Source organism: Rhinolophus sinicus, linkage group LG01 (assembly GCF_036562045.2).
Source record: "Rhinolophus sinicus isolate RSC01 linkage group LG01, ASM3656204v1, whole genome shotgun sequence".
Classification (NCBI taxonomy): domain Eukaryota; kingdom Metazoa; phylum Chordata; class Mammalia; order Chiroptera; family Rhinolophidae; genus Rhinolophus; species Rhinolophus sinicus.
The window spans coordinates 22,492,001-22,513,259 of NC_133751.1; the positions used below are offsets into that span (position 1 = coordinate 22,492,001).

Consider the following 21,259-nt stretch of genomic DNA (forward strand, 5'->3'; position numbering starts at 1 on the left):
TAAAAACTATATCAAATAGCAAAATTTGCTTTATGATAATTTTAAAATTAAACTAATATTAAGTAAAAGAATTGCAAAGTGAAAATCAGATGTTCTTTTATACGAAAATGACTTAAAATCAGAGAATGTTATTTTTAATTCAATATTAATTATATTTAAATCAAAGCATAACATTTTAAAAAATTACTTGGTTATCTAATTTATAGTTACATGTTGAGTGCTTGGAAATATGACAGTTGTTTATCTCATAAAAGAATAAAATACTACAGTTAATTCTACAGGAAAAGTCTTACAAATGCAATACAGATTATAATTAAATTATTTTAATGTTCAAGATTTGTTGTACTAATGAAACAACAAAATATTATTGTCAGCAGTTTACATGAAAAGTATCTCCTTTTATTTTAGCATGTATTTTCTCTCCAAAACAACAAAGGTTGGTGTCTCACGTGCTTCACTTATCTACTTCTGTTACTGCAAATCCACGATCATCCCACATATGCTAATCTTTTACGGCAGAGGTCACTGAAGTTGTGCCAAAATTTAGTAATTATGTTCAATCTAATGTAGTCATACATTTATCTCACTGCTGGAATTTAGACCATTTAGAACAATGCATTTTATTTAAATGATGAAATGATGATCAAAAATGCCCCGTTGTAAACATTTCTTACATTTTAAAAATTGTGGAGAAAAAACTGTAGTTATAAAACTTTCTTATCAATACATAATTAAAGTCAATACTTAATTATTTTACTTACTATCTCTTTTACTTAGGGGAAAACAAGCATTTTATGTTCCTGTTGCATAATTGAAACAAACAAAAACCTGTCACATTTAAAATGGTAAAGGCCCATAATCTAAATTGACAGCTATAAATGAATTTCACTTTTTCTGAAGAGTGAAGAAGTTTCCACACTGTAAAGTGGAATAGGTTTTAATGTTTACAAAAGGATGGGGAAAAATAATGAATGAAGCAAATTCATCAAGCTGTTCTTCACAAATAGAATAAATCTAACAAACACATTGAAATAGTTTTCTTTTTAAAGTAATTGTATTCAGAATATTGTTTTAAAAATGTCAGCTCAATGAAGAAAATATAATCAATGTTTTGCATTTATGGTTCCAAGGAAAATTAGCTAATAAGCTTGCCAAAAAGCCTAAACCATTGAAATATTCAGTTGAAATTCATAGGTATAGCAAAACAAAGTAAATTTCTTAGCTTTTTCAGTAAAGAGCGTCAAGTAACTTTTTTTCAATACTTACTTGTTTCTACCTCAACTCAGAAATATTTGTCAGTAATCGCGAACAATAAGTTTCTTCTGAAGTCGCAAACTGACATATCTGTATACTCCAAAAGTTCTATATTTTATGTCATTTACTTTGCTAAGGCCTCTAATTAACAAAAAAAGCAAAAGAAACCTAAAATGTTCAGTAAAGACATCTCTCAGTATTTTAGAGAAATATTCTGCCAATTTCAAATAAGTAAAATAACTGACTAAAAATAATCAAAAAATGAAAACAGAAGACACCATTATGTGTATGGGAGCTAAGATTAAAATAAAACCAGAATTCAAAAATAGCTTTTTAAGCAAGAATCATGCTGAATAACACAAGCTATCTTATTTTTCCTGCACCTGTTCGATAACAGTAAATGATAAAATGTTCAATTTTTATACAAATCATGAACTATCTACCTTACATATTAACTCCTCTGTTAAAATACCAAAGATTACATTAAATGAGAGTTCAACAGTGAACTCACATGGATGTACTGAACTTATCCAGGTAAATTTTGGTAAAAGCAGATATGTATTTGCTCTTTTCCAATTTATAACATCTATGTATTTTAATGTTGACTGATATGATCATTTCAAACAGTCCATGTCTCTACACAACTCATAGCAAGTTATATATAGTGTCATAATTCAGTCCACAGCAATAGTAAAAAATATTTCATATACCCATAAATTACATATATACACCTAAATTGATCTGAAGGAAATGAAAATGCATTTTCAAGTTCATTTTCACTTTTCCTCCAAATTAGCAACATTTTACACTGTAATAATAAAGGGAAAATAAGTATAGTGATAAATACATGAAAAACATACCTATTAAGCTCTAAATCAGGTTTCTTTAAAAGAGAATAAATCATATTCTCAAAATTTTACAGAGAAATATGTTTATTTTAAAGTAAAAAAATAAAGTTTCAGTCCAGATTACTGTAGATTAAAATATAAGGCAAAATAGTATTTAGAATAGTGATAATAAGATTTCTTTTAAAAAAATAAAACACAGCAACTACGATCCTTCTTTTCTGCTCTTGTATACTATGCAATGTATCTGTTTTTAATGTGTAAAGATACTGCTGAAAATGACTATATAAATTCTGAGGTTGCTAACATCTGATTACTATAGTATTTCATAGCAACTTGTGAATTTAACTCTTAAAATACTGGAGTATAAAAGAACGTATCGGCTTACATGACAAAATGCAGTTAGAGTAAAATTAATAGCTCTGAAAACTGTATAAGTGCCTTTGAGCTTCAGAATTTCTTTCATGAAAAATTACCTTTTATGGTAAAACAGCAATTAAATACAATGATTTAAAGTTATTCAGTCATGTTTATATACCAAACATTTCTATTAAAACATTTGTTAGAAATAATATCAAGGTGTTAATAAATTATTATAATTACATGATAAATGTTAACATTTTTAGGATCCCAAACACCATGATATTTAAAATATACAAAAATCTCAATTAAAAAATGTTAAATTTAATTGTGCTCAGAACAAAACTTCTAGAAAACTTCTTTACTTACTGTTCACTGAGTATTACTTACAGAGATTTATAGTTTTAAGAATTCATCAGTTATTTATCCTGAAGTGTTTTGAATAACATTTTCGTACTGTATACGTCTTAATGAGATGATCAGCCCTACTCTGTTCTGCTGAGAAAAACAAAAAAATCAGTAAATCTTCTTCTTTAAGATTGTTCTTGTTCTGACGTATTTTAAGTGACCACAAGCAGGAATTCATAATGATAAAATCTACGATATGAGGAAAATTTTTTTAAATGCTTGTTTCATATTTACTGTATAAAGTCATTCTGACATGCCTACACAACTGGTTGTGGCAGTTTTCAGACATGATTTCTAATCAAAAAAAAAAAAATTGCTCCAGGTTCTTTAGAGAAAGCTTGCCGCTGGGAAGTTGATTTTGGCCAAATGCCAAAATCATGTGCAAAGGGGCCTCATTAGGGATTCATGGCAGCCTTCAGCACTAACAAAAAATGTGACCCAACAGGCTAAATCAGTGACTAAAATTAAAAAGTAAGAGACAAAGACAACTTACTTAATATTCCTTCCAAAGCAACATTAAACTTTTTTTTTTGGTAATTAAACCCTTGTTAGTCTAATGCAGTGTTCCTCTGTCCTCAAATGATTGTACAATTACTCTTTAAATCTTGTCAATTTCCCTTTTAAATACACTTTCTTTCTGTGACAGTTTACAAAGATTTTGCTATATAATAAAACTCTATATCCACTATAATCTGTCCAAGAGCAGAAAACAAAATCGTAAAAATGCAGACTACAGTATTCTTTTAAGATTTAAACAAACGAATAAAAAATAAGCAAACAATAGTCAGTACCTTTTAAACTTCTACCAAAGTGAACATGCACACTCCAAACTCACATCGATTGTGAGGAATCATTCTCACTGCCCAACTTTTTCCCAAAAAAGTAGATTTGATAGGTAGCCTTACCTAGATGTCTTCTGGCTTTTCTGCAGATCAAAAAGTTTCCTGCCTAAGCACACAGATATTCTTTCACAAACCATAAAGGCCCTTTTATGAATCCAGCACTGTAACAGGCAGCTTTCCACACCACGTTGAGAGCCCAGTGCGTCAGCTCTCAAGATAAAATACACTGCTAATACACAATTAGTGGGAGAGGTTGTCTATTGGAGAATTTATCATAACGAAAGAAGGAAAAAGAAGGGGTTTTTTGGGGTTTTTTGTTGTTTTTGTTTTTGAAAAAGCAAAGAGGGTGCGGTCAGATGTTAGGTTTTGCCTGAGAAAAGGGCCCTACACTGCACTAGTACCTAAATACTAGCAGAAGCTGCCTGGGAAGAGAGCCAATGGAAGGACTTTGTTTGACCCAGCTGCCAATCTCCCCTGAAGCCGTGCGCCAGACTAAACACTCACACTATTTTAACTCAAATCAGGCTACAGCAGCTGTTTGCTTTCCGGCTCTGAGCTCTGCACCCATCATGGCCTGTGCAGTTCACCCGGCAAGCCCTGCTAGCTGCCTGGCTGAAGTCTGTTCCTGGTTGCGATTTGTCATTGGAGAATAAATTTTAACCCTATTCCTTGTAGTAAATATGGATTGTTTGTTGTTCAGCATTTAGATCTAGTAATTTAGGATAAATTTACAATTCTTTTAAAGAAGAATGGTATTTTATATCATGGAGGAGAATTGAGATTTGAAGGTAACAAGGATTCATACATTTCTTTGAAATTCTAACCTAAACTCTTCTGATATGCTCAAATTAACACTAAAATAACCTTGCATGTAGCAATAACAAGGCCCCTACCACGCACCACTAAGAACCAAGATGGTATCTATTCACCCCAACTGAAACTTCTTCAGCCCTAGAAAGATGGAAACATGGCATTGCAGGACCAGAGAGACTCATATCATTCTAAGAGTTAGTACTGATTGCTTAACGCTCTGGAAGTTGCGTCCAGAAGCTACACCGAAGCAGATAAGTAGTTTGTTTTCCTTACATGAAGAAGAACCAAGTAGTCCAATTTATCTTTCTTAAATTTCTAGCTCTTTTAGCTACTAGTTTAAGTATTAAAAAAAAAATCACATCTTTAATTGTAAAACATTAAAATTTGCCTATTAGTAGTCTATAGTAAAAAGGAAACTAAAAAGGAATTAGTCAGGGGAAGTACAATTTAAGTTATAATCAAAATTATTTGATGTAGCAGGGAGAAGAGATCCAATAACTAAGATCTATCCTACACCATATAGGAGCCAAACATCGCATATGTGGAGAAAATAAATCACTAAGTCATTCAACATGTGGAAGAAAGAGAGGAGATCCAATAACTAAGATCTATCCCACACCGTATAGGAGCCAAACATCGCATATGTGGAGAAAATAAATCACTAAGTCATTCAACATGTGGAAGACAGAGAGAAGTCGAGAGGGCTGTGATAACATGGAGTATAATCAAGTTGTTCTCATCCCTGACCAAAATCTTAATTATGGACAAAGATGGTGATGGTGAGAGAAGACAACATCTTTTCATTTACAAATTGTAGTTTCTGTTGTTGCATTGGGGTAGAACGATGTCTCTTCATTTAAGGCAAATAGGCAATAAGACTTTTTAAAAAATAATAATAATAATAATTTGGTTCACACTGTAGTTAGATGAACAAAAAAGAAATGGTTCTGAAATACTGTAGAAGTATGTCCAGGAATTTCTTCAGAAAGTTGTTTTTTCTGCTTTAAGTAGAGAGTTTACTTTGTTTTTATTCCTGCCTCCAAATGTCTGTTTTCTTATCTTAGAAACTAGAGCTCTAAATTATAAAAATTGTAATTTTATAATAAAATATTATTACCTAAAATAGGAAGTGGCAAAGATAGTTACAGAGAGTTTAAACTATTAGGTTTTATGGGTGCACATAAACTGACAGACCCAATTCATTAAAAATGCATGTCAAGATAATACTGTGTAACAGGTGAGTTGCTATCCTTATTCTGAAAATAATACATGTATAAAACCAAAAGATTCCCATTGGACCTGGCTTCTTATTAGCAGAGTATGGTTTGACATTCAAAATTCTTACAGAATCAAATAAAGTGCTGGGCAATGGTTTCTTTGAGTTCTTTACTTTCAATCTAAGAAAGTATTCATCACATTTCTCTGAACAGTCTATTACAATTTGCCAAGCAAATTATCAACCACAATCACACTGCTACATACACATCCATGGTAACTACAGAACGACTGTCTTGAAGAAGAATCTGCTAAAGTCAGTAATTACGTCTCTTTCACTGCATTCTGCATGCCTCTCTTCTCCTTAGACACCATGCATAGTCTTTTAGTTCATATCATGACTGTATGGACTGAATTATAATCCCTCCCTCCAAATTCATCTGATGAATTCCTAACTCCCAGTGCCTCAATATGTGACCCTATTTGGAGACAGAAACTTTTAAGAGATAGTTTAGTTAAATGAGGTCATCAGTGTAGCCCTAATCCAATATGACTGGTGTCCTTAAAATAAGAGATTAGGACAGAGATACACTAAGAAGGAAAACCATGTGAAGACAAGGGAAAGAAATCCATATGTAGCCAAGTAGAGAGGTTCAGAAGTAACCAACCCTTGATCTTGGACTTCTAGCTGCCAGAATTGTGAGAAAATGCATTTCTGTTGTTTAAGCCATCCAATCTCTGGTATGTGTTATGGCAACCTGAGCAAACTAATACAACGTTTAAGTACAAAGGAGTGAAAAACTGTCTTATTTTGGAACACGATTTGTTTCTATACTCAGTGTTTGATTTTTTCCAAGAATGCATGTAATTTATGAAGGAAGTCTACAATATTCACATTTTCCAGAAAAGAGGAAAAACAACATGCATGCCAGAGTTTTATATAAAAGCCTTACATGGTGCTAAGAATGAAGGCAAATGTTACACAGTTGCCACTTTTCCATGATACTTATTTTTAAACTTTGAACAAGAATACTGTGCTTAAGTCCTTGTGTAGTACATAAGAAAATTCTATGCCCACAACTGATATGCACAGATTTTAAAAAAGAATTATGGAATTCATAGGTGCCTAGCAAAAATGGTACATCAACCTATATGTTAGAGTCAGTTAGATCTTCAAGTAAAGTTACTAAAGGGAGAAGAAAGAAGCCAATAGGTAACTAATACACTTGACCAGAAGAGGTAAGGAAAAGGTTATTGAAATGACCATTACAATGAGATATTGTTTTACCTAGCAACAATTCCCACCAAGTGACACGTGGATGTAAGCATTCAAACATCTTTTGATTCACCACCCATCATTTCAAAAATTCTGTTTAATGCCGACTTCCTGTGGGGCGCTGGACTAAGTGTTGTGTGAGACAAAACAAAAACAAAAAAATGAAAAAAACAATACAGCCTCTGATTTTGTGTTTCAGATAGTCTAGTAAGCAAACAGAAAGCTGAACAGCCAGTTCTAAAGGAATAGGTACTGTGTTTGTTGAATGCTTCAGAAAGCTGAGGTGACATTGCCCAGTGATTTTGTAAATGTGATAGGGTGTTATGACAATATTGATAATTATCATCTATTCAGACACTTATAATAAACAAGGTACTATGAAAGACATCATCATGGAAAGTGACATTTTTTTGTCACTCGATAGCTTCATGATGTCATTGCTTAAAGTGCCTAACTATGTCATTGCTTAAGTAAAATTAAGATTATTTTATTAGGTTGGTGCAAATGTAATTGCGGTTTAAAAGGTTAAAAATAATTGTGAAAACCGCAATTACTTGTACACCAACCTAATACCATTTAAAAAAACAAAAAACATTTCCCTTATTATTTCTCATGCTAGTTGAGACCAAAAAAGACTATATATCTCTTGATACTAATATTTCAAAATAAAATCCAGACATAATCATTGTGCACAAAAGCACATTATTACTTCAAAATAAATTGCAAACTACATTATAGTAGGTTTCACTTTAAGCAAGATACACTAATAACACAGTACTCTGAGTAGCTGTTTCCTAATAAGAATATTCATAAAACATAGAGAAACTGTTTCAAATAAATGTTTGATGTAAATTGAATGTGATCATAGAACACTCAAATTATTATAACAAAATGATATTAAATGTTTAAGTAAATATTCTCCAGGAAGATCATATGCTAACATTTAAAACAAAACATAATACAACATTTAAGTGTCAAAACAAATAATTTTTGTCCTCTTCAGAATAGCAAATGGAGATACCCAAAGACACATAGCATACATACAAACAAACAAACAAAAATACAGTGCATTTAAGTAATGGAAAGAAGATAACATATTCTTATCGAACAGATTAAAGTATCAGAAACTCCACATTCCCACTGTGTTTTTTTTTAAAAAAAAAACATTCCCTGCTTCGCTTCATTTTCTCAATCTATAAATCTGCTTTTGTGGGAATATCTGTAGGTAATTTTACATATTATTAAGTATATGGTATAGTTTCTGAAGGAGTAAGAACAATCTAAACACACACAAGGAGAAGAAATAGATAACGCGGATAGCTCTATATCTATCAATGAATTGAATTAATAATTAATAACATTTCCCAAAACAAATCACCAGACTGGAATGGTGTCATGGGTGATTTCTACCAAACATTTAAGGAAGAACTGGTATTGATTCTATGCAATCTTTTCCAAAAAATAAAATCAGAGGAACATTACTGAACTCATGCAATGAAGCCAGTATTACTCTAATGCCAAAACTAGATACAAGAAAATAACATTATAGGCCTGCATCTCTCATAAACACTGACACAAAGAAACTTTGATAAAACACTAACATATCAAATTCAACAATGTATCAAAACAATTATACACTGTACCTAAGTGGTATTTATCCTATATACGCAAGCCTGGTTCAACATTAAAAAAAAAATCAATCCTTGTAATAATACCCCATTATCAACAGACTTAAGAAGGAAACTCATATAGTCATATTAATTGACACAGAAAACACAGAAGAAGTATAAGTTTTGGAAAATAATAACTGAAACTCTCTATATCTATAGATGATAGGATTGTCTATATAGAAAAATCCCTAAGAGTTAAAAAAAAAATAAAGCAACTATAGAAAGCTTTCAGGATGTAATGTGTAAAAGCCAGTGCCTGTTAGAAGATGAGTTAAGTCCTGGGGTTCTAGTGCACAGCATAGTGATTATAACAAACATTACTCTATTATACATATTAAAATTGCTAAGAGAGTAGATCTTAAATGCTTTCGCCTCACACACACACAAAATGGTAATTATGTGATGCAGTGAAGGTGTTAGCCAACTGTACAGTGGTAATCATATTGCAATATATGTCAAATAAACCTGTTGAACACATTATATGTACACAATGTTATGGCAATTATATCCCAATATCGCTAGTAAAATATACTTTATAACATTTTTAAAAAGTCGATTGCTTTCCTCTTCATCAGTAATAAAAAATTAGAAATTGAAATTTTAAAAATACCACTTCTCATAGTATCCAAAGACTAAATACTTAGGTATAAAACTAACAAAATATGTACAAGACATATACATGGAAAACTGCAAATTGCTGATGAATAAAGAATAAAAGGTGATCTAAATACATGGATGTTTTAGCTCTGTCAGCGGACAGGGCCTAAGACACAATGACTGCACTAATAATGAGCACATCTAGTACCCAGATCTTGGGTAGCAACACTGTTACCCAATAAACGAAACTAAGGCTTTTGGAGAAATGTCTGATACTAGGATTTGGCAGAAAATAGGCAAAATGGGCCTGGAGCATCTAATAATGTCAAAAATTAAGTAAGTGCCCAAAACTGAAAAAAACAATGATAAAGATATACCAAAGGTATATAGAGGCCAACTGAAAGAGGTCCCAATGGACAAAGTTAGAAAATTTTGAACAAAATTAATAAAGTCATTTTAGACTACAACCCAAAATACAAAATTCATATCTATGAATACATACTGACATCAATTAATGATTTAAGTGATGTGGAGAGAATAGACAAATATCCCATGCAGAAGAATTCCAAGTAACTCCAAATCTATGTATTCCATTCTGAAGGAAATAGAGCATACCTGTCTATACCTGAAGTGTGGGCAAAGCATAGCGACTTCCTTCCAAAGAGCACAATATTAAAGATAGAAAGAAAAAAAAAAAGAACAAATTTGGAGGGGAGAAAGCTAACAAACGCTTCCACAAGCCAGGTGATCAAGATTAATATCAACAGTGGTTAAAAAAAAAATAAAAAATAACATCAACAGTGGTTAAGTTATTTCGACAGTGTTCAACTTTGATATTATGTGATGAGAATGGCAATTTATCTTTTTGGTCTTCCTCCCAAAAATGCATTACTCCAGTTTAAACACAAGAAAAGCATCTGATAAATCCATTTGAGAGAGAATCTATGGAAAAAATTGACCGGTAAACCTCAAAACTGTCAAGGTCATTAGAAACAAGGAAATTCTGAGAAACTGTCACAACCAAGTATAGCCTAAAGAGACATGACCATTAATATAATGTATCCTGAATGGGATCCTGGAAAAACAACAAAAAAAAGGTGGGACATTAGGGAAAACCTAAGGAAATCTGAATAAATTACAGATTTTAGTTTCTAATAATGTTATCGATTGTGTTTGATTAATTGTGACAAATCTATCTTAGTAATATAATGAGGAACTGGGTTTGGGTTATACAGGAAATCTTCGTACCACGTTTGTAATAATTCTGTAAATATAAAATTGTTCTGAGATTAAGTTTATTAAAATATGCACTAGAAAGATATTTTAATTAGAAAAAATGATTAAACACTTCAGGGCATATTACGTAATATTTTCTTACGTGTGGAAGTAATGTACAGAAAGTAATTCATGAGAAATATGTATTAAAGTAATAAAACTACTCCTTGGTTTTCATGACACTGTTTCCCCTACATTTTTTTCTGCTCATATATCTAATTTTGTTTTCAATCTTTAAATGTAAATGCGACTCAAGATTCCCTCTTTAGCTTCTTTTTTCTATTCTCACTCTACTCAGAAACCTAACTGACTCTCAGATAAAGATTGATAACCTCCAAATCTTCAGCACAGACACCTCTATGGTGCTCTAGATCCCATTTTTTTAATGCTCATAGGCATACCATCTCCATTTCTAAAATTAAATTTATTATTTTCCCTTTAACCTGCCCATATTGTGTTTAATAGCCAACCAACCATTTTGCATGCCACATACTGGAGTCAAAAGTAAAACACTGGGACAAGTAGAAGAATATGGAATACAAAAATGTAAGCAAAGAAAGATTCCCAACAACCACCAAAAATAAATAAAAGACATAAGTGAGCAGATCAAAGAGAGTTTTGTTTCAGGAAAAAAGAAAAAAAGAAATCATGTCAGAGAAATTGATCAATAGAAAGAATTAGAAATGAAAAGATAATTCATGGATAATTAATGTTTCTGAAGTATCAGAACAAATAGAAAAAAATCAAAGATATCAAAGATAGAATAGAAGAGGACTTTCTCAAGCCTAATGCCAAATTAAATAATTGACCGTGTACTTGGTAAAATTGATGGAGGAAGACGCAGACCTAGATCATTTTAGTAAAGAAAAAATATAATTACAATTTTAAAGGACACATCTTACCACTATCAAAATAGAAAAAGTGTGTGTGGGTGGGAGGGAACGTATGGTGTGTGTGTGTGTGTGTGTGTGTGTATCCACATAGGAATAAAAATGGGCTGATCACATTATTTTTCTATAATATGAAAAATTAACAATATCTATAACATTGGGATAAATTAGTTTTTGAATAAAAGGATTTAGGTCCACCATAGACATCCCCAGCAAGCCAACAGAATTAGGACAACCCCAACCATGAGCCAATCAATTAACTGCATTTATCCAAATGCAGATATTGGTTTCAGGTGGTCTGGAGCACATGCCCTTCACTGATCTAGTCTCTCATGTATAAAGGAGGCATGTATATCTGGGAGTTACCTTTTTGTAACTGTGACAGAACCAAGCTTTGGGGATAAAGTTGACATCACAGAAGACAAAGAAGGGAGAGAAGATAACTAGCTCCTTGATGATATTGTTAAAACACAGATTTAATCCTATCCTACTTATATCCATTTTCAGCTATGTGAACCAGTCAATTTTATGATTGTTTAAGCCAGTTTATTTTTCTTTTACAGGACATGGGAAGTATTATAACTGATAGCCTAGCCAAAGTTCTTTATATGTGTAAAGGCAACAAAAATACATCTTACATAATCAAAAATCAAAAGATTATATTATTCTTGAGAAAATTACATAAGACATGCTGTCTAAGAGCTAAATCAAAATTAAGTGTCTACTGATGGATGAATGGATAAAGAAATACCTGTATATAATGGAATATTATTCAGCCTTAAAAAAAAACAAAAAAAACAAAGGAAATCTTGCTGTTTGTGACAGTATGTATGAATTTGGAGGATACTACGCTGAGTAAAATAAACCAGACACAGAAAGACAAATACTATGTGATCTCACTTATATGTGGAATCTGAAAGTCAAACTTAGAAAAACAGAGAGTAGAATGGCGGTTGCCAGAGGCTAGGGGGTAGGGGAAATGGGGAGATATTTCTCAAAGGGTATAAAATATCAGTTATAACATGAATAAGTTCTAGACATATAACATATAGCATGGTAACTATAGTTAATATTAGCACATTTTTCTATTTGAAATTTGCTAGGGTAGTAGATCTTAAGTGTTCTTACTATACACATAAAAAAAGGTAACTATGTGAGGTGATAAAAATGGTAATTAGCTTCATTGAGTGTGATAATCATTATACAACACATACTTATATCTATAATCCATGTATGTATAACTTAAATACATACAAGTTTTAATTTATCAATCATACCTCAATAAAGCTGGAAAAAATAAAAACAAATTTTAAAAGATAACTCAATATAGAGGCCTTTCTTAGTCAAGCTAAACCCCAAACTCTGTATTTGAACTTGGAAATTTTCCCTAAAATATTATACTTCTTTTTCCTATACGGAGAAATAAAGTTGTTATGCTACAGTCTTCATAACCCAATGCTGAACGACCACTTAAAACAATAACATTATATTCTATTCCAATACTTGCTAAAAATGACTAAATTATTTACAAATTTGTGATGCCATGTCAGAGTTACTAGAAGAAAATTCTTTCATTGATTTATTTTTCCATAGGAAAAAATGTTTAGAGCACCGTGATTGATGATAAGTTAGAAAAATCTAACAAAAAGTTTGCAGATGCAGATATTTTCTGAGATAAAACTCTGATTTCTCCATTTAAAATCAAGTTCATAGATATATGCATCTTATAATTATGATTCAAAGTCAACCAATAAAGAATGATCTTAAAGAAGGAGCAACAGCAGTAATTAAAATGTATGTATTGAGCACCAACTCTGCTAAATTAGTAATATGAATTATCTCCTTTAATCCTCACTCCAACCCAAAGAAACACATTTTATTGCATTGAGTTGAACAGTCTCCCCCAAATTCGTGTGCACTTGGTACCTGTGAATGTGTTTTATTTCTAAGTAGGATCTTTGCAGATGTAAGTTTAGGTGAGGTCATACCAAATTAGAATGGACCCTAAATTCAGTGACTGGTGTCCTTATAAGAAGAGGAAACTTTGTCACAGAGACACACATGAAAAATGCTATGGGACGATGGAGGCAGAAATTAGAGTGATGTATCTACAAGACAAGGAAACATGCTGGCATCTAGTGAGATGCCAATAGAAAGTCATGGGACATATTCACCCCTAGAACCTTCCAGAAGGAACCAGTGATGCTCACCCTTTGATTTCTGACTTTGGGCCATCAAAACTGCAGGAGAATACATTTCTGTTATGTTTAAGTAACCCAATTTGTAATTTGTTATGGTAACCCTAGGATTGTAACATGTTATTATCTCCATTATGTAGGATGAGCAACTGAGGTTTAGAGAGGTTAAATATCATTCGAGTAATAGAATAATCGGATTAAATCCAATTTATCTGACACCAGAGCTTATGCTTCTGATCCCTACCTATACTGTGTTTTAGGTAATATTTATTGAGTGTTCATTATATAATGAACATCTATTCTATAAGAGTTCTTTGTGGTATAATCATTGTTTTGCTCTCAAATAATATCTCTTGTAAATTATCCACATTATATCATCAGTGCAAGGAACTAGGTTCATTGCCATGTTTTCTCTCCCCAATCTGGACACTTGTGGTAACACCCTTCCTTCCGACACTTAGCTTGGCTCTCTTCTATTTGGAGACAGCATGGGTGTCAACTCTTTTAGGAAGACTTTCCTGACCAAAGTCTAGTTTAGCATTCTTTCTATGCCCTGCCATAATACAATACACACTTCTAAATAACATAAAAATCTATTGTAATTTGGTTTTATCCATCTCCCAAGACTTTAAAACAAAGGACTATGCTTCCTTCTTTCCACTCTCAGTAACCTACACAGTCTTTGGCATTGAGTAAGCACTACTTAATGAGAACACTGAGTACTCAATTGAGTAGAATATTTAATGTTAAGTAAAGCAGAAGTCTTGAATTTCATAGAAAATATAGATGCTTATAGATTAACTTAACATAACCATGTGAAGTCTGTGGAATATATAGAAATTTAAATACAAGAAGAAACTAGATTCTGGAGAACAGAAAATAATTTTGAGTCATTTCATACTCTCCTTTACAGACTTGAGAATAATATGATAAATGAATAGTTTAATACTCCATTTAAGTGATTTTCTTATTTGGAACATTTATTCCTTTATCATGGTATAAGTATATATTTGTCATCTTGTCTATTCTTACGTTGAAATTTAGTGGGTTGAATTGTCTCCTAAGAAGACATGCTCAAGTCATAACCCCTGGTATTTATGAATGTGGACAAATTTGGAAATAGGGTCATTGCAAAAGTAATTAGTTAAGATAGGGTCATATTGGAATAGGGGTTCCTTAATCCAGCATGACTAGTGTCAGTATAAGAAGAGGAGACGAGACTTAGCAACAGATACACACCAAGGGATCACAGCCATATCAAAACACAAATTCACAGGGAGAATGTCATGTGACAATGGAGGCAGCAAATGTAGTGATGACTTTATAAATTAAGGACCCACCAAGAATTGCTGCCAACTACCAAAAGATAACAAGAAGGCCTGGGACAGAGTGTTCAGAGGGGACATGACCTGCTGACACCTTGAAGACAAATTTCTAATCTCCAGAACTATGAGAGAATACATTTCTGTTAAAGCTACCCAGATTGTGATACTTTATTATAGCAGCCCTAGGAAAATAATACAAGTTTCTTTACCTTGAATGTAAGCACCGTGAATTGTATTATGGTCTCCCTACTTTCTTTCTAAAGCACTTGTTTTGGGTTCATGGACTTTTTAACTTCTTAAATGTTTACAGTTATAATTTGGGGTGGGGGATCTAAAACAAAGTAATCATGGTAATATCAACTGAATTTGATACCCTAACACATTATTAGGTTCTAATCACGTTTTTGTTAAAACTAGAAGACAAAGATAAAAGTTACTGAAATGGAATGCAGATCTCAGGGAAAAGGCATTGATGGCAAACAGGCTTGCTCTGTCATCTGGCCCGACCTTTCACCACAGCATTCCCCACACCATGAAACATATTATATTTAAAATTTATAACCTTTAGAAGAAGTCTGAAATACTCAACAATGGGAAGGAAAAGCCTGTTACAGTTCTGATGTATCTAGTCTATACTTCTCAAGGCCAGTGTGAAACATAACATATGGAATGCTGATGAGGCTTTAGGGTTAAAATCTCAAGTCTGCTAAAAACATGATTAATATTGCATTAGCCTTTTGGAGTAAAGGTCTAAAATATAATACATTTTTGTTTATAAGCAAAACCAGTGGGACATAAAATTGAACAGATATGCAGGTATAAACCCATAACCTTTAGCTGTCCTCTCAGAGAATGTGGTATCTTTAATCTCACAAATAATAACACTGCGATTAAATGTAACGAGAGCAGATAACAAGAATGTGCACTGCTGCTAGGGACCTTAGCCAAAGTGCAAAGTATGCTGTTTGTCTTGGGAAACTTCTCACCTCTCGGTAAACTCTCTTAATAAGCCCTCAGGCATCCACTGCCCTCAGGCTGCCCTCTGGCTGTCCTAGGTTCTCCTCACCCACCGCATGCCCACATCCCCTCCTCACTGAACACCAGCCTTGTGCTTCATCATCAAACTTCCTGTCAGTTCCACTTTTCAATCAAAATTCCACTTTCCTCAGGCTGGCTGATTTTGGCTGGCTCTAAGCAAAATCCTAATCTGATAATCTGATTAAATTAATTCAAAGTAAATTGTAAATGGCCAATAGCCTAAATTTCTGAGAGAAGCTGAGTTCTTGAAATCTAATTTGTGGAATACACGAAGGAGATGTATTGAGCTGGAAACTTTCTGAGTGCCCTTTGTTTATACTCCAATTTCTTCCATTGCCTCATTCCTCCCTTCTTTCCCTCCTTCCCTCTTCCCCTTTCTCCCTCCATCCTTCCTATCTTTCCTTCCTTTCTCTCTCCTTTCCTCCCTCCCTCTCCCCTCTTTCTCTCATTAGTGGATCAGCAATGTGGCACTCCTTTTTGCATGGTTATTTATCCATAAATTGGCTTCCAGAGAGGAATTTAAAAAAGGAAATCACTGTTTTTTCCAAGACAAATGCAACTTCTTCATTCACCAGGTTGGCAATACCTATACTGTTAATAGTCTCCTCTGCTAGTGACTGTTTTCAAATCTGTGATGAAAAAAATATATATTCGACTATGATTCAGGATTATATTTCCCACTTCTTTAAGTTATTAAAGGTAATAATTTAAAACACAAATAGTACATTTGGAAGCATCACAATGAGCTTCTTCTATTATTATTATTTTTTATTATTCAAATACTTGTCACAAACTGCTATTAATGATCAAAACGTCTTTCCCAGAAAATCTTAGACTTCCTTTATAAGAATTTACTGATATTTGTATTAGCCCATCAAATCAAAGTACACCAATATGTATTGTATATTTATTATTACTAATTATTCTTTTAAAATATTCACTAATAAGGAATACTATGGTTTGTATATTTTTATAAACAATCAAAATTGTTTATATTTATTTCATGCTTTTTTGTGCCAGATGCTTTTCTAAGTATTTTGCATACAATAATAATTCATTTAATCCTCAAAACAGTATTATGGATTGCGTACTTTTATATACTTGCTTTTAACAGGTATGGAATGCTAAGACTCGGGGTATTTAAGCAACTTGCTTAGGATCACACAGTAGGTAAATTGTATTCAAAAATCACTGCATGAGTACCTAGGAACATATGTGCCATCCACTTTTACAGATATATATATATACATATTCCTTTTTTGAAAGATAAATTATATACGAATATTGATACTATTTCAAGTTCAGTCCCCAATGGAAGGTATGGGGCCAGTAAGTAAGAGTTAGACTAATGTTTTAAAATTGTCTTGCATGAAAAGCAAATCAATTTCTGAGGGTATCTTAGATTAACGTGGAAGAAAGCTGGTGAACGCCAGGAGAAGGAATAAGAAGCAATGGTATGTCCAGATCACTTCCTTTAAGTCCAGAGTAAGGGCAGGGACATTCAGGTCAGACTTTGGCAAGTTTACAAAAACACCTCTGGTGGTAAAAAGGTAAACTGACTAGATGAAGACAGATGGGAAGTAAAGTCTCCAGAAATCCTAACCAGCAGGTAGAAGAGAAAATGAGGCACCCTAACCACTATGAAATAGGGAGAGGAAAATGACAGATTCTTATCAAAATAAAGCTTTATGCAAGCTAAGAACAGTGCTCAATCCCAATATTATTTCATTTATTTCAACTGAATAAATTGTTTGGACGTTTTCAATAAATACTGCTAAGCAAAATACCACCAAGTATCAGGCTCTGCAAGGGACACAATTCAACAGTAGGTCAATAAATACCACAGCTGACTGCTTTAAATGATAAAAGTCATAACTTAAGACTAAAAAATATAATAATACGGAAGTATATGTGTATAAAACATAAAATAAAAAGGTCTTTCTTTCCTTTCTCTGTCATTCTGTTCCCCTGATATAACTACTAATCTAGGTGTGTTTTCAAGACATTTTCACTCCAAAAACAAATAGATACTCATTCATCTTGTTTTTTGGTGAAACAAATGTATTAAAATTATATTTCTGTATATACAAAATGTGGCTACAAGTTATAGAGTTTTCTTTTCTATAAAAGATCTTACTATACATATTATATTATTCGATTTATTTTATTTCCCCCAAAATAATATATCATGCAAAGCTTTGCCAAGTCAGAATGTACAATCCTAATAAAGTGTTTTCAAAAAGTTATTTAATATTCCACAGTATGGTATCTCATAAGTCATTTAAGTATTCCATAATGTTTTATCTTTTTCCCAAGCTAGATTTTCACACATTTATATACATTACCATATGTATTTAGGGACCTAAGTTACAACTCAAACAGTGTTTTTAATCATGGGAATACTGTATATTTTTTCTCTATTATCTAGAAGAAATAAGATACTGAGGACTTAGAAAAGGCACCTTATCCAATGACTTCTCATACATTTCACACTGTATATTTTGGGGTATAAGGAAGTAGATCTGAGGCCAAATGGCTGTGTTTAAAATACCCTGTAGACCATAGTTAAGTATGTAAAAGTTTAATAAACTCAAATTTCCAGTTTCTCTGGCCAAAAGTTTATGTTCAAGAAATATTAACTAACCATCTTAAAAGTAAATCCTAGATGTTGGGATAGGTGGCTAGGCAAAGCATTCCTCTGAGAATTCTGAGGAAAACTCGCTGAAGGAATCATCAGTGAGTGGGGTCATCCATGCAACAGCAGCTGTATTTTCATCCATTTTGCTTATCCCCCTTTGGCACTAAAGAAGCCTTTGTGTATGGAGAAATTTTGCAGCTGGGCAGAAGAGACAAGCATCTGGCTGAGAAATAACACCATAACTCAAGAGCAAATTTGGCCTCTGCAAATTTGGCCTTCTACATTGATCTTATTAAATTTCAACTTTGTCTTCTGGAAAAGAGATTCACTAAGCGAAGAAAAAATATTACAAAAACTTCTTCTGGCACAAGGACTAAAGCTAATAGGCTTCAGATATCTTCTAGGTGGGGAACATGTTCACCATCAAATGAGGACGTGGGCTGGCATGGGAAGCCTTCTTGGGATCTTCCAGGATAACCTCCCTTCTCTCCCCACCAAAGAAATTACCAAAATAGCTGCACTATTCCTTTATAGCTGATAGAGTTCATAAACAAACAAAATAAAATTCGTTCTCAATTGGTAGAGACACAGGCTAACCAAGAATTTTTGTTAATAGAGTTCAGTGAAAATAAAATAGGCTGCTGGGATCCCAAAGAATAAGCATGCTCATGAGTGTAAATGGAGGTGGGAGGTAATGTCCACGTTAGCAGGGACAGAAATATCATGCAAGAGGCAGAATGATTTCCAGAGTTTCCAGCTAAGATAAGGAAAAATTACGACTAGGTCAGAACTGGTTTTTCTATCTATATCTGTGAGCGACAACAAACAAACAAATATAAAATAAAATCTGGAGGCAACAGAGATCAATATTCATACCACATGGGCCAATATCAGTAGAATATTGAAAAAAACACAGGTGTGTTTCAAAAATATACGTTTAGTCATAAGATAAATAAGGTCTATGTAAGGATTTGTAAAGTGACTATAATACAAACAGTTTTATATATTTTTATTTGGAAGAATAACTTTAAATTTGGTTCAAGTTTTAAAGAATGATGAAAGGGAAATTACCCACAAAACCCTTTTGAACGCTTTTTATTTCCCTAAAAACATTTATAACTAAAAAGCAGTCATGAGGGTACAAATTTTACAGCCAACACCACCTGGAATATTAATAAAAATATATATATACAAAACCTCTTCACTTCCTTCAAAATTTTCATTTTAATGACATCTGTTCTAAATTTGAAACATGTTAGATGAAAACTTTTCATGTCATCAAGATCTTTGAAAAATGGATAAAATACATTGATCATCTCCACAAATAAAGGGAATATACACACAATATATTGCATATAATTTCAGAGCGATCACTGATTATCTTGCAAAATGCTTACTCTTTGATCCCAATTTAAGGAGCTCTAATCTAAAAGAAAGGACCTAACTAAATAAAATGGGACCTACTAATGGTTTCTGAAATTTTACTAGTAGAAGAAAAGTACAGTTTTTGCCACCATGTCACCGTAAACATGCAGCATTTGCTTGGGCACTGGATGGGTTGAGATGGTGGTAGGGATGGGCATAGTACAGAGCTAGCAGCATGTCTCTCTCTACCTGTGCTCCAGAAATGACTCTAGAACCCTCTTCCCTTATATTTCCTTTGCTCTTTCAACTGTCTCTCACTCATTCTTGGAGAAGTCCTACAGAGGGTCTTCTGAATAGGACAAGAGAGAAGGAACCTTACCCAATATATTTCTAATATCATTATGGAAAACACAGCAAGGAAACAACCCGAGATACTGGAGGTGTTCATAAACTAAGTAAAACTAACTTGTTTTTGTAAACTAGTTTTCAAAAAAAAGCTCTTTGAGCATCCAGATATACTTAACTGTTGCATGTCTATTTTGAATAGTTTGAATAACTTAAAGTAAAAATCAAATTTTAAGAAACTGTAAAGTCTTTGCTTTCTATTTTATAAACCACTATTATAATCCCAAATGCCATTTTAAGAAACTCTGTTGCTCTAGGCGCACAAATATGTATGTCCTAGTCATATGAGCAATCTTGAACTCTCCCTGATTAAAATCCAGAGTTAAAATTACCTGCCATGAGTAATAACCAAGTGTCCTTTTACACAAAGTTTGTCAAAATAATCTTATAGAAGTGGACAAAGTTTGACTCAACTGTGGTCACATTTCACTACTGCTTGTAATAGTGACTACCTTAATTATTCACTTTCTATGTATGCAACTCACAAATGATAACTACACAAGTTTAGAAATTTGGCCACACTGGTCTATTTGCAAGTCACTTACCATATTATGTATTTCATTCTCCTCTGTGTTTAGTCTTGACATCAAGAGTTTTCTTTATCTCAGAAGCAGTAACAAGGTCCTGAAAAGCATTTTTATATTACAAAAGATTGCACTTATGAATATGTGTACAAATATTTCTCCAAATAATGGTCTATTATTTTTAAACTACTTTCAAAATTTATGAACAGGTTTAGCTCCAGAAACAATCAGCAAATTAGTACATTGTCTCTAAGAACACTAGATTTTTTTTATTGAATGCTGTCAAGACATCAAAATGTGTGGAATCACCTTGAAAAAGTG

General features: G+C 32.8%; 1 long non-coding RNA gene across 11 annotated transcripts in view; it reads right to left on the minus strand.

The window, feature by feature from the left end:
* Positions 1-21,259, minus strand: part of LOC109447544 (uncharacterized) — a 659,535-nt gene that overhangs the window by 294,001 nt on the left and 344,275 nt on the right. For 7 of the 11 annotated variants that reach the window (XR_012494223.1, XR_012494213.1, XR_012494222.1 and 4 more), the window contains one exon: positions 20,960-21,038. The exons of 2 other annotated variants lie outside the window; for them this stretch is intronic. This is a non-coding gene — a long non-coding RNA (uncharacterized LOC109447544). Of the gene's footprint in view, positions 1-2,849; positions 2,969-3,772; positions 4,105-20,959; positions 21,039-21,259 lie in introns of those variants that run through there. 2 more of the 11 variants (XR_002137385.2, XR_012494221.1) reach the window with 2 other exon arrangements.